The sequence below is a fragment of the Dermacentor albipictus genome, chromosome 9 (genome assembly GCF_038994185.2).
Source record: "Dermacentor albipictus isolate Rhodes 1998 colony chromosome 9, USDA_Dalb.pri_finalv2, whole genome shotgun sequence".
Classification (NCBI taxonomy): Eukaryota; Metazoa; Arthropoda; class Arachnida; order Ixodida; family Ixodidae; genus Dermacentor; species Dermacentor albipictus.
In genome coordinates, this window is record NC_091829.1 from 121,549,997 (window position 1) to 121,564,484 (window position 14,488).

A 14,488-nucleotide genomic window follows, 5' to 3' on the forward strand; every position below is an offset into this window, starting at 1 on the left:
ACTAGTATCTTTCTTATGTGCTTCACACCTCTGCTTTTTTGTGTTACTAAAATAAGTATGTTGAACCTAAATGAAGTAAAAGGAAATTGTCACACTAATTTTATTTCACTGTCTTTTTAAAGGTATAGCAAGATTTTTTAATTGCATTACAAGTTGTTACTTGTTTCGATCTTAATGTTCATTTCTCATACTCCAATTGGACTACAACTGTTCCCTCATCCACAGCTATCAAGGCCTTATGGCAACTTTGGAAGCTCTCTGAACTGAGTAAATGCTATGCATTGCATTATTTCTTAATACATTTTCATGGCTGCCTTTAACCTCTATAGTTCCTCATTAAAGCCAGCATCTCTCTTGTGACCACATTTAAAGAGCTTGTGATAATGTATGCCTAACAAGAAAGATGGGTACTTTGTAGTGCTAGTATGCTCTAAGTAAATTGTTTTATGCAAAGATTGCTGACATAATTGTCTGACAAATACTGCATCATGTTTGCTATTTTGCCTTCTGTTTCAATTTCACTGCATCTATACATTTTACCAGTACATGAGTAGGGTTCAAGGCTGTTCTTTAAAATGCTCATGAGCACTTATCATGATCAGTTCCCCATATAAGTGGTTTTGCTGATGAGAATACAGAAATACAAGCAAAATTGACATGGAACCAATATATAGATAACGTCTGCATGACTGCCTATCAAAAGTTATATTTTCGGAGAAAAAAAAACTGGAACATGTATCGTGTAATGTAAAACTTATTGCATACACCGCCTTCATTAGGATGATACTAGAATATTCAGCCGTTGTTTGGAGTCCCCATCAAGTGACGCTTAAGAGGAAGTTGGAAAGGATACAGAGTCTGGCGGCACATTTTATTTGTTCGACATACCGAAGGAAGGAATCGGTCACGCTTATGTTACAGCGTTGTAACTTCTATCTTCTTGAGGTACGTAGGAAAAAATATAGGCTGAAGGTGCTTTATCAAATAATGCAGGATCAACTTAAGATTGATAAGCTCAAATATCTACATGCTCCAGGCAAAAGATACCCGCGAAATAACCACGACTACGTCATGAAGCCGGACCGTACCAACAGTGATACATATCGATACTCATTTTTCGTGGATGCGATAGAAATGTGGAACCAATTGCCAAACGCTATTGTTAGCCTAAAAGATGTCACCGACTTTAAAAATGCTGCTGAGGCATATTTATGGGAGTTTTCGATTTAGTTTTGAAGTGCCAAGTGATATGTGCAACTTGATATTCATTGTACGTATTTTGATAAATGTCAGAAGTGTGCTGAACAGCATTCAAGTGAACATCTTATTCACTGTGAATGGACAAGTGTTAAGCAACTTTACGTACACTGACATTGTGCATATTTGATTTATGTAATTGTATTGTCCTCTCTGTTATGACCCTCTATGAGGGTTGACAGTATTAATAAATAAATAAATAGACAACGAGGAATGTGGGTAAGAACACTTTATTTTCAGCACACATGTTTTTTTTTTAATGAACGGCTGTTATACTGCTAAAATCTGCACATTTAATAAAAGTACACTGCTCTGCTTCATCACTCCATGCTAAGTGCAAGTATCCTGTACCAGGGAGTCAAACCAAGACGTGGGATGTTCAGTCTGTGAAAATAAAAACGAGTTTGAAACATTAACGTGCAAAAACTAAAGCACACTCAAGAAAATAAACACAGCACAGGAACATATTCAATGAATCAGAATTACCTTTGAGAGCAAACATATAGTTTCTATGGCACAGTGAAGAAACCTTATTCCTCCGGCTTCTTTTGAGCGCGAGAAAATATGAAAGTGCATGCGTTCTCCCTATATTGTGTATCTGTCACCTTTTCACACACAACAAAGATGGAAGAAATCAACAGTTCAGAAAAAAATGGCCGGGTAAACATTAACTGGCTTACGAGGTCGACAAACCAACGGTTCAAAGCACCACAGCCACGTCCGAAATAGCGCCGAAGGCCGGCCAGTACACTTAGGCGCCTCGGCGCGCGTAATGTAATAGGAGACGGCAGGTGCACGCGTACACCATTAAGGAACACATATTATATATGTCGGTGAAAGCGGTCACTCTTCAGTTCTGACATGCTTCACCGCGTAACACTAGTCTACTGCGGCGAAGCTGACTTCAGGACGCCGATTTATTCAACTCGTCTAGCGAGGCAGGTCCGTTTATCACGCTTGGCAGCATTTGACATTTTCTGCATTAATTTCGTTTGTTCTTTTTAATTTTCTTATCACAGTGACCCTGTATCACGCAGTAGCAGAGCTAGTGCAGCGTCGTAGCTGCGTTAGGAAAGGTAAGCGTGTATGCATGCAGCAGGCACGGCGGCATTGGCTCTTGTTTGTAAACTTCAAGAGACGCTCTTTCGCGCAGCGATGCCATTTGTATTATTAAAAGAATGCAGGTGATGATTAAATGAGCCGCAGCAAAGCTGTAAAAAAGCAGTAGTAATGCTGTTCTAAGATCCTCTCGCTCGAGCGTCTTAGAAAAAAAGCGCGATGTAACGCGATCTGACGGAACAGCTCGTCATGCCAGTGTTTTCTTACGTCCTCGTTCTTACGCGCACCCTCCCCTGAATCAGACTACTGAATGGTTCTGTGCACGCACTGACGATCCTGATGGAGGCAATACCACTCACATGAGCAGCTCCATATAAGATGTCACGGCCCATTCCATATGCCGGCGGCAATTTGACGCGGCCATGAGGCAAAATATGCGCACAAGGTACCTAATGGTAACGCATCAAACAGCTCACAGCCCCAATCCTTTATTACACGCATATAGCGTGGAAAGATGAATTACTCACGCTCTAAGTGGGCACGGAATACGAACCGCTTCGCAGCGCAGCCGGCTCCGTAAGACAGACGCCATGAAAATGAGCGGATGTGACATCACGGGTTATAGCGGACGTGACGTCATGGGTGAACGTAGACATTTCGGGCACCTTTCGTCTGCTGTGCCCCGGGCACAGTAGACACTGCCAAAAATCAGCAGTCTTCTGAAGTCAGCTTGATTTGCAGCTACTAAAATTGGCTATTATTGAATTAGGGGAAGGAAAGAATAGCTTAAGTAAACATATGTCTGATCAGAAAGATGTGGCGGTGTGCTGCAGGCTAAGGCAGTGAAAGGAAGCCGTTTTGGCATTGGTCTACCTCTGTCCCAAAACCAGGCGCCACAGCCGAGGTGACTTCACTTGGCTTTGTCTTCAAATTCGCTTTCCCCTGCACAGAATACTCAGTCGAGGTGAGCTCAATGCAAATCACCCACATTGGGGATGCAAAGACGCAAGGCCAAGAGGATGCCATCTTGACAAAGGAGACACCACAAACCTCAAATTATCAAATGACACCAACTATCCCGACTGCTACACCCTCCATTAAAACCAGCATGGGCAACTGGGGCCTTCATCCAGAGCATCAGTGCGACTCTGCCCCAAGAGGCCACGACCATTATCCAGTATAACACTTGATGTAGGGGTGAAAAATGTGCCACGTTCACAAAATCAGGGTTTCAGGCTAGGACCATTTCTGTGATGTACTTGAGTCTGCAGAATGTGAAAGTGTTAAAGAATCGCTAGCAACACGCATCCTTTACAAACTGCAAAGAGCGACATGCGAGCTAGAGCTTACTGGGGCAACATCCAGCCCTGACAAGCACCTGCTGCAACTTTGGGGTGAGCAAGCCAAGCTGCGTACTGCATACTTAAATTGTGGCTGCACGCAACAAAACCTGATGAATGCTCTGCACAAGACTGACCAAGCAAGATGTCATGCTAAGCAACTTGCCAGAGACTAGTTAATGGACCTCTGCGCGTCATTTGAACGTATAGGTTGTGGGCTCACAGTACGTCTCCGCGCACGGCGTCGCCAAGTGGCCCCCGAGAAGTGGAGCCTCACGACGCGGCACGACGGCGCACGGCGATAGACCCACCGCAGGTTCGAGCACCGAGCCGAAAGACCTGGACGGCTCTGGCCGTACGCATGGGCGCTCTCCCAGGAACCCACGGCGTCCAGGACAGTTAAGGCGTTTATTGATCACCAATGGCCAACATGTACCAGACTGCACCCAAACACACGGAGTACACTCGGCGCCCGCGGTTCCCGATGGCGAGGAAGGCGGGTTACACGCCGCGTCGAACAATGGTTTACGCGCGCGGGCCGAAATGCGTTCGCAAACGCTACCTAGCGCTTCCCGTCACCGACAATGGTCTGCGACGGTTCGGACACGCAAATGTGACGCACTGAGCGCCTGCGACTACCGCAAGGGCGGAACGCAAAGCCACTCAGCAAGTCACACTTACGCAAGCTAACAAAGCACGTGAACGTCCCCAGGCCGGGGCGTTGGGGACACAAATAGCTGGTCGTTCACGTACCTTGCAGCTTGCCTCTCGTGACCGGCGCTCGTCCCTCTCGCAGCACGACTCCCCCGCGCACCGCGATCGTCCCCAGTCGGGGCTTCTTCCCTACGTCACGCCCCACGACCCAATCGCAGGGCCGCGTAGCATGACGTCGCGGGACGCGGCCGCGGCGCCCGGGGAAAACGGCGCGCGGGTCGAGGGGCAGGCATTTGGGAGAGGTTTTCCTCGCAATGGCGAATAAGTCCGGAGCCTTAGGCACAGCAACGACTGCGCCCCGGTAGACCGAAGGAACTCCCACAAGGTCTCGGTAAGATGTGACACATTCTCGGCTATAACAGGATGAACCGAATACTGTAATACTATTGAAAACACGCTGCTCGATCTTCCGTGCACATCTGAGTAATTTGAGGAACAAGCTGCAGATGCTTTCCCCGACCACCTCTCAGTGACTGACCATCACCAGAGCTGTACGCACTTTGATGACCACTTGCCAAGGAAGGAATGGAAAGCCTCTTTACGATGGCAGAACCTGTTGTTGCTCTCGAACATGTCAACACTTAAAGCGCACATGACAAAGATGGAGTCCTTTTGCAGATGTTGAGAAATCTTGCCGAAACGAGGAAGCAAGCACTATTGCATGTAATCAATGAAATCTCGAATATTAGAATTCCCGACAGAGTGGAAACACTTGGTCATGATGCCACTACCGAAACCAGGCAAGAAACCTGACACAATATCCAACCTTTGATCAGTCTCACTCACCTTGACAGTGTGCAAATTGACAGTGTGTGCATGTAAACTCAGGCGCATGCGTCAGCCAGACTTCTATCCCTCTGAAGGATAAAGAAACTGAGTTTTGGGTGGCAAGATAGGCTAACATTCTTTCACCCTTGTAAGTGTCACTTCACACGTGTTTACATTTTCCGTACATTTTATTCCCTTCTTTGAAAAATAAACCAGTCGTTAGTCTGCGCTCGTATCGTGTACACCCATTTGACTTTCGTGCGGGTTGCGCTGCCCACCCATAAGAACGTGTTCAATCACCAACTCGCCCATCTTGCTATGTTAATTCAAATCATAACTACGCAGAACGCGTGACAACGTTTCGCTTATCCCTGGACCGTAGGGTATGGCAGCAGGCTTTCTTGGTCAGGGATTAGCCGGTCAGACTGAATTGGACAGGTGGCGTTCCACAGCATTAAAAAAAGACGTGGGATAGCCGCTTCCACACCAAAAAAACCAGGGCTACCTTGAGAAGCATGGTGGGCTCCACAAACACCAAAATGGTAGTGAACACTACCCTCTAACAAATAAGGAATACGTTGGAGGGAACAGACGCGGAAATCATAGAAAACCTCAAGAATACTTATCTTAACACAGAACAGACATCACATATGGGCGCTGCGTCGCGGACATACTGGGGCATCAAAACTGACACTCGGTAGTCCCGTAACGGCGGCATAGGTTTATGCAGCGGCAGTCATTCAAAAACACCGTCCCAGGTAGTGATCAAATCACGAACGCTATCATTTGCAGCTTAAATAACAACACATTAGCTCAACTAACAGACTTTTTTAGCGAGAACATATGGAACCCTGGTACAGTGCCACGATTATGGAAGGAAACTAAGATAATTCTCGTACCGAAACCAGCTAAACGCAAGAACATCCAAAATCTACGACCTATACCACTGACTTCATGCATAGGTAAACTTTTCGAGAAGGTGGTCCAAAAGTGCCTTAGCAGGCATATTAAAGATTGGGGAGCCTTTCCAAGCACGATGTTCGGCTTTCGACCACACATTCTAGAGCAAGACGTCTTCCAACTCTTAAAAGAGAAAGCACTCAACCCATCAAACGGAGGCGAGCATGGTATAATCCTAACACCAGACATCAAAAGAGCTTTCGATACCATCTCTCATCTCCATATTCTCCAGGAACTTGAGCTGGATGTGGAGAATGAAGATACAAATAAGATCGTTCTTATCGAACAACACAGCAACGATAGGAATGCAGAAATTGGCACTAGCTCTCGGGGAGGACCGATACCTAAGGCTGTCAAGAATGGCGAGTTGCGCAACAAGATTGCCACCTTGCCACCCGATTACGACAAGGGGTGCAAGACGCGCACCTCTCCCTCTCCGTCGCTGCAGCTGGGAGGCGTTCAAAGAAGCGGCCTTTGCGCTGGAATCCGCCGCCTTCCTCCAGCCCCTTCGACATTGTGACGGGACGAGTTCGGTGCGTGGACAATGATTCCAGAGTTCCCCAACGCGGAGCTGATTTGACACGCCTGGAGAAGCCGCCGTGGGGACGACGTATTTTTGTGCTTCCCACGGTTCGGAGTGGTACGGAACAACGAGCGACGCTCGATCGGCAACGATAGTTTCCCGGAACGGCACCCCGCGCGGTTGCCTCTGTGTACAGAGCGCGGTTGCCTTTGTGTACGTAAACTGATCTTCAGAGCAGCTGCGAGTTGGTGATGTGTAAACGAACAGTCGCCGCGTCGTAGGACCGGCGGATCGAGTGTATAAAAACTGTGGTTGTGCGAATGCTGAGGACACACTTCTCTTGAGCAGTCATGTTAGACTGGTTCACTTCTCTCATGCAGTCCTGTTGGACTAATACTCTTTTTCTCAAGCAGTCATGTTAGACTGAGTTAATTTCTGTAAATAAACCCTTTTCCTCGTTCTCGATGAGAAGCAGTTCTTCACTTCATCAACGATCTCAGCGTAAATAAGTTGGACGACGGCATGGGCCAGCTACCTTCGAATTCATGCCGTACTCCAATCTTGGCAAAGGACCACGGACGATGGGATTGAGCCCCCAATCCTGACAACTGGCTGACAGCGGTGAGATGGACTTTGCGACATGGTGCTGTATCTGCGGTGAGTGCTTGGTTTTTGCTTTGACTCTCTAGGCTTCATTTTGTGGTTGTTCTGTTTAGAACAGTAGGGAAGCTAGATTGTTGTGTGTTAGCTAGGTTGTGTTTTCCTAGCTAGATTTAGAGAGCAGAATCAAGGCAGTAAAGCAGCAGTCATGGAGTTAAGGACACTGCTGAGAGACGAGTTGTTGATTGTTGGTGAGGAACTGGGCCTAGATGTACGCAAGGAAATGCTCAAATCGGAATTATTGGAGCTAATTTCCAATCAGGCCAGTGAGCAAGATATTGAAATGGGATTGGAACTTCTCAAAAAGAGAGAGAAACGGGAAAGAGAAAGAGAAGAACGGGACCGAGAAAGAGAAGAAAGGGACAGAGAAAAGCAAGAGAGAGAGGAACGCGATAAAGATCGCGAGTTTCAGTTAAGGAAAATGCAACGTGAACTTGAAAGCAAACGTTTGGAGTTGTCTCAAGGAAGTGAAGGCGCTCTGGGACGATCAAGTGAGGCAGAATCGTACCGCATGGACAGGCTATTAAAGCCATTTGAGGTCGGGACCGACATAGGCTTGTTCCTAAGCAATTTTGAAAGGACTTGCGAGAAGATGAACTTCGGCCCGAGTACATGGCCACAGCGGTTGCTGTCTATGTTGCCGTGTGAGGCGGCGGAAGTAATCGCCAGATTGAGTGCGGAGGATGCATATGATTATGCAAAAGTTAAGGCTAGTCTCCTGAAGAAATACCGCCTTTCAGCCGAAGCTTTTCGGCAAAGGTTTAGGAGCACAGGCAAGAAAGATAGCGAGGGCTATCCGGAGTTTGCATATAGCTTAAAGGCCAACCTAGTCGAGTGGCTTAAAAGCGCGGAAGCGTACGACAGCAGAGACAGGATCATTGAATGCATGTGTCTAGAGCAGTTTTACAAAACCATCCCCCAAGCTGTGAAACTGTGGGTGCAAGACAGAGGTAATGTAAACACTGTGGAAAGGGCGGCTGAATTAGCCGAAGAGTACGCAACCCGTAGAAAGTTGAACGCCGAGGAGGGAAACTGGGACGGTCGAAATGGACCGCGGAAACCATTTCCGTTCAAAAAGGGTGCGCAAACTAGACGATCAGAGCCTGTAGACATGGCGGAAAAGCCCGCAGAAAAGAGCGAGGAGAAATTTAACGGAGAAACGGCACAAAAAGAACAGAAAAGAAAATTCGAATCTGTTAGACCAATTCGCTGTTACAAATGCCACAAACTGGGACATATAGCTGTAAACTGCGAGAAGTCTAGCGTAGTTTTTTCCTACGTGGAGGAAAAAGATGAGAATATGGAACTTTTAAGTCCATATCTCCACGACCTGCAAGTTAATGGAAGACCATGCCGAGTGCTAAGAGACAGTGCCGCCACGCTGGACATTGTCCATCCGTCTTACGTGATGGTAGATGACTTCACCGGAGAAGTAGCATGGATAAAACAGGTTGTAGAAGAACACAGCGTGTGTCTGCCCATGGCCAAAGTCAAAATCAGTGGACCCTTCGGGGAGCTAGAGACTGAGGCTGCAGTTTCCAAATTTTTGTCACTGCAGTATCCCTACATCTTTTCGAATCGTTCGAATCAGTTACTGCGTGACAGAGGGCTCAAACTGGGAGAGGGTATAGTACAGGCATTGACCCGAGGCCAAGCTCGTAAGATCGCGGCGCTTTCGGCTGAAAATGCTCAAGCTCCTGCAGCTGAAGCAGAAAAGGGGATAGCTTCAATACCCGAATCCGAGCTAGGCCCGAGGGACAAAAGAACAGTTGAGGAGAGCCTGCCAGTTGACCAGCTCAATGAGAGCGTAGCACTAGAGTGTCAGAGTTCTAGGCTGCAGGAAGAGCATGCAGACGCGCTCACAAGCGAGACAGGGTCGTTATTATCACCGGCCTCAAAGAACTTTGATCAACTCTTACGCGTGGATAGAGAGTCACTGGCAGCTGAGCAAAAGAATGATGAGAGCTTAGCTAAATTACGTGACACAGCTAAAGAAGGCATTGCTAGGCGCAACGTAACGATACATGAGAAAGGAGGATTGTTGTATCGGCATTACAGAGATCGAAAGGGTAGGATTTTAGATCAGTTAGTCATACCTACTAAGTATAGGGAGGACCTTTTGAGTCTTTGTCATGGAAATGGGTGGTCCGGCCACCTAGGCATAAACAAATCAAAGGAAAGATTGCTTATGGAATACTACTGGCCTGGCTGTTTCAAAGATGTAGAAAACTTTGTAAGATCATGCGACGCCTGCCAGCGTTCTGGTAAACCAGGAGAGACTTGGAAAGCTCCACTGAAGGTAGTGCCCTTAATAACAGAGCCTTTCAGACGACTTGTAATAGACACGGTAGGGCCTCTTCCAAAAACAAAATCAGGCTACAGGTACTTGTTTACCATGCTGTGTCCGGCCACCAAGTTTCCAGAAGCAATCCCTTTGAAAGAGCTCAGCTCCACCGAAGTAGTAGACGCGCTTTTGACAGTGTTTGCACGAGTTGGGTTTCCAGCCGAAATTCAGGCAGATCAAGGGTCAGTATTCACGAGCGCACTGACTTCCACATTCTTGCAAAAGTGCGGGGTAAAGTTAATACACAGTTCTGTCTATCACCCTCAGTCAAACAGTGTAGAGAGGTGGCATTCGGTGCTTAAGCGAGTTTTGCGTGCGCTCTGTTACGAGCACAAGGAGGACTGGGAGAACTGTCTGCCGGCAACTTTGTTTGCTTTGCGAACGGTTCCACATGAAGCGACAGGGTTCTCACCAGCAGAACTAGTGTATGGGAGGACACTCCGTTCTCCACTGAGAATGTTAAGAGAGATGTGGGAGGAAAGAGGGGAGAGTCCAACCGTGGTTGAATACGTGCTAAATTTACTGGAACGGCTAAGCGCAACCCAAGAACTAGTCGGAAAGAACATGGCACTAGCTCAAAAGAACGCCAAATTCTATTACGACAGGAATGCGAGGCTTCGTACGTTTAACGCCGGAGACCAGGTAATGATCCTCAAACCTTCAAGAAAGAACAAGCTTGAAGTTCACTGGGACGGGCCCGTTAAAGTGTTGCACAAACTTTCAGAAACTAACTATGCTTTGAGAATGCCCGGTCGCAGGAAGGAAGTGAGGATATATCACTGTAATTTGATGAAGCCGTATGTAGAGCGGAGCGGAGTCGTTAACTATACTGTCAAAGAGCCGGATGGCATTGGTACCAAGTTTAAGGAGTATAGGGCAACCTCCAACTCTGAAATCGGCCTAGAAGAAGTAGTGGAACACTCGGTAAGCTCTCATGCTCTAAGACCCGAGCAGCTAGATGAGCTAAAAGGGGTGTTAGGGGAATATCTCGACAGATTCAGCGATCGGCCGGGTAGAACCGAACTGATAACGCATGAAATTGAGCTGACCTCTACCGAACCAGTAAGATCAAAACCTTACAGGGTGTCTCCAAGACAGAGAGAGATTATGGAGGCAGAGATACAGCGCATGCTAGAGTTGGGAGTTATTGAGCCCGCTGAGAGTGACTACACGTCACCGCTAATACTCGTAGAAACCCCTAACAAGGACCCTCGTCCGTGTGTTGACTACAGGAAGTTAAATGCGATCACTAGGGATCAGCTGTACCCGATACCCAACATTGAGGAACGAATTGAAAGAGTTAGCGCTGCTAAATACATTTCAACTATAGATCTCGTGCGGGGGTACTGGCAAGTTCCCCTTTCAGAAAGTGCCAGCCGCTATGCCGCATTCATCTCGCCTGTAGGCACTTTTCGCCCTCTCGCACTCAGCTTCGGGCTGAAGAACGCGCCGTTTAGCTTCTCTAAGTTAATGGATATTGTCCTAAAAAACTTGCAGGAGTTCGCCTTACCTTATCTTGATGATGTAGCCATTTTTTCGGACAGCTGGGAACAACACGTATCGCACCTCAAACAGGTGTTCTCACGGTTGAGGGAAGCCGGCTTAACGATGAAAGCGGAAAAGTGTAGGTTTGGTTGTTCGCAGGTTACTTATCTGGGCCATGTTGTTGGTCAGGGCATGAGACGGCCGGCTGAGCTGAAAATAGCGACGATTGGAGATTTTTCTCAGCCGCGCACGAAAACGGACGTTCGTTCATTTTTGGGACTTGTGGGGTATTATCAACGGTACATTCCGAATTACTCGCAATTGGCAAGTCCATTAACAGACGCCCTCCGAAAGGGAGCACCGAGTAACGTACACTGGGATAAGGACAAAGAGAACGCTTTCCAAAGTTTGAAAACGCTATTGGTTTCTCGCCCTGTGCTTCGCGCGCCAGACTACACAAAGGAATTCATAGTTCAATGCGACGCAAGCGACAGAGGTATGGGCGTGGTACTTAGTCAGGTCGGCGACGATAACGAGGAGCATCCTATCCTCTACGCCAGCCGTAAACTAAATGTAAGAGAGGAAGCCTACAGCGCTTCAGAGAAGGAATGCGCTTGTTTGGTTTGGGCCGCCCAGAAGTTGTCGTGTTACTTGTACGGAGCGAAGTTCATCTTCGAGACCGACCACTGTCCTCTGACGTGGCTCAATCAAATGTCACACAAAAACGGCCGCTTGCTCCGATGGAGCCTCACTCTCCAAGAGTACACCTTCTCCGTTAGATATAAGAAGGGAAAGTTGCATAGCAATGCGGATGGTTTGAGCAGGCTAATTTGAATTCTGCGTTTGAGGGTCCCGCCTAAATTTTGGGGTTACTAGTGTTAGCTTTTCTTTAGGCGAAGAAAATCCCCTCTCATTCAGCAGAATTCCCTCCTTTAATTGCTGAATTTGTCAGCAGGAATTTGCTTCAGAAATTGGCATAGTGAAATGTAGCATTTTTTTTGTTTCTACACTTATGTTGTTGTTGTTTTTTTTTGAAGCCTAGCGAGTCTAAAGTGAGAGCCAATGCACGTCATCTCGGCGCAGAGCCGTGTTGTGGGGTTCATTTTGCAGTTGCCTGTCCTTGTTGAATGTTTTGGGGCGGTGACATCAATGCACAAGTGGTCGCTGCGAGCCAAGACATCAATCCCCCCCCCCCCTGACCAACAGCCGTTCTCTTCCTGCCTAGCGGTTGTCAGCGCTAGACAGTCGAGACTTTTCGGGCCATGGAGGCGCTGTCAAGAATGGCGAGTTGCGCAACAAGACTGCCACCTTGCCACCCGATTACGACAAGGGGTGCAAGACGCGCACCTCTCCCTCTCCGTCGCTGCAGCTGGGAGGCGTTCAAAGAAGCGGCCTTTGCGCTGGAATCCGCCGCCTTCCTCCAGCCCCTTCGACATTGTGACGGGACGAGTTCGGTGCGTGGACAATGATTCCAGAGTTCCCCAACGCGGAGCTGATTTGACACGCCTGGACAAGCCGCCGTGGGGACGACGTATTTTTGTGCTTCTCACGGTTCGGAGTGGTACGGAACAACGAGCGACGCTCGATCGGCAACGATAGTTTCCCGGAACGGCACCCCGTGCGGTTGCCTCTGTGTACAGAGCACGGTTGCCTTTGTGTACGTAAACTGATCTTCAGAGCAGCTGCGAGTTGGTGATGTGTAAACGAACAGTCGCCGCGTCGTAGGACCGGCGGATCGAGTGTATAAAAACTGTGGTTGTGCGAATGCTGAGGACACACTTCTCTTGAGCAGTCATGTTAGACTGGTTCACTTCTCTCATGCAGTCCTGTTGGACTAATACTCTTTTTCTCAAGCAGTCATGTTAGACTGAGTTAATTTCTGTAAATAAACCCTTTTCCTCGTTCTCGATGAGAAGCAGTTCTTCACTTCATCAACGATCTCAGCGTAAATAAGTTGGACGACGGCATGGGCCAGCTACCTTCGAATTCATGCCGTACTCCAATCTTGGCAAAGGACCACGGACGATGGGATTGAGCCCCCAATCCTGACAAGGCTCGTCATATACGTGGACGACATCACGAGGACATACTGCGGGAGGCGATTGAGCAAGTGGAACACTTTTCTCGAGAGGCGGACATGAAATGCGCACCGAAAAAAATCGGAATATATACGAGTGAAAGCCAAATACTCAAGGAGGACTGAGCTTAGAACGACAAAAAGTTGAGCTAGTTGGTAAGGATTCATTATGCAAAAAAAAAAGAGGTGAAGCGTGCAGACAGGACACAAGATGGTGGTGATACCATTCCTGAGCTTGCGCAGATGAGTTTTGTGTCTTCTTTTTTCGCCTCAGTGCTCCCTTCAGTTGATAGTCGGCGTTCGTGTTGGCCACTTCTCTACTCTTGTGAGGCCTGAGCACCTGGGCACAAGCTTAATAATGTATGGACAGCCAATTGGAAGGTACAAAACCCCGAATACTAGGCATGTGGATACAAGACAACGACAAGTTATCACACATGCTATAAAAATTTAAGGAAACTACTACGAATGTGGTGCCACAGGGTCACAAAACAACGAATAGGCTTCAAAGAAGCAGAGTCGGTCAGACTCGTGCAAGCATTTGTTATAGGCAGGGTGACCTATAGCGTCCCCTTTTAAAAACTAAATAAGGCCGAAATGACCAAAGCAAACTCAATAATCATGTCAGCGTATAAGGCTGCCGTGGGGCTACCAAACACACAAGCACCGAGAAGATGGAGGCTCTTGTTATTTGTAGCGTTTCAACTAGAACGGCAGTAGAAAAGACAATCTCAGTGAGACAGGTGTCGTCCGCCATATTATTCTAACTTCTCCTTCCTCGCTTCTCCCCTAGTCCACTTCATCTTCTTTCATGCATTCAGAGCAGACTGCTTCGCTCTTCCGGACTCCTTTTGATTACACCTCCTGGGGTAATAATTGAATATGTTTCCAATAGAGGCGTACTCAATTTGACCCGACGCTCCAATGTACCAGATGTTCTTCAATATAATATTCCATGCTGGGTTGCAGTCTTAATCATTTGAAATGGTCCGTAAAATTTATAATTTGAAGGTACAGCTCCTTTCCTTACAAGGACATAGTCTCCAGGCTGTATGTCCGGTATCTCGCCACTGTGCCTTTTATCAAAGCTTGTCTTCATGCGGCGCTTGTAGACCTCCTATGTTTTGACAGTTTTCCTTACTTCAGCGAGTTCAAGGTTCTCTAGGAGGCCTAGCTCACGATCTGCAGGAAGTATGGACGCTGTACCCGAAGTGGAAAACTGAGGGCTGCAGCCTAACCCAGTGGTGTACGATCTGCTGTGACGTTTCACAGCGGCCTCGAGACAGCACTTCCAGCCACCG

The 14,488-nt window shown here is 47.6% G+C and overlaps 1 long non-coding RNA gene across 1 annotated transcript; it reads right to left on the reverse strand.

Moving 5' to 3' along the window:
- Positions 1 to 1,471: 1,471 nt before the first annotated feature.
- On the reverse strand, positions 1,472 to 2,924 carry LOC139050098 (uncharacterized). The gene is made up of 2 exons (XR_011508786.1): positions 2,844 to 2,924; positions 1,472 to 1,641 (listed from the first exon to the last, which is right to left on the reverse strand). It is a non-coding gene; the product is annotated as an uncharacterized lncRNA (long non-coding RNA).
- Positions 2,925 to 14,488: the final 11,564 nt, after the last annotated feature.